Source organism: Odontomachus brunneus, unplaced genomic scaffold (assembly GCF_010583005.1).
Source record: "Odontomachus brunneus isolate Ranch 3 - 2012 unplaced genomic scaffold, Obru_v1 Obru_scaffold_012, whole genome shotgun sequence".
Classification (NCBI taxonomy): Eukaryota; Metazoa; Arthropoda; class Insecta; order Hymenoptera; family Formicidae; genus Odontomachus; species Odontomachus brunneus.
In genome coordinates, this window is record NW_022639462.1 from 3,395,216 (window position 1) to 3,395,558 (window position 343).

Consider the following 343-nt stretch of genomic DNA (forward strand, 5'->3'; position numbering starts at 1 on the left):
AAATCCTTTCCTATATCGACCATTGTTCATAGAACTGTCCTTATCAATCACTGTAAAGCCATATTTATGTTGCCAACATTCACGACACAATGCATTAAAATCCTCATATGACATGTCAGTGTTCACATGATCGTTGTAAATATGTTTTAAGTTGGTACCATTGTTTGAAGAGAATCAGCAGATTTGTGTTGTCGCGTATAAGATGCTTGGATATCTTTGCATACGTTTGACAGAAATAGAAACAGTTAACGTTCGAATGGCGACCCATAGCAAAGTATTCCTTTATCACATCTTGTTTGTCACATGCAACGTCGTCAAAAATAAAAATAGAATTAGCGAGCGC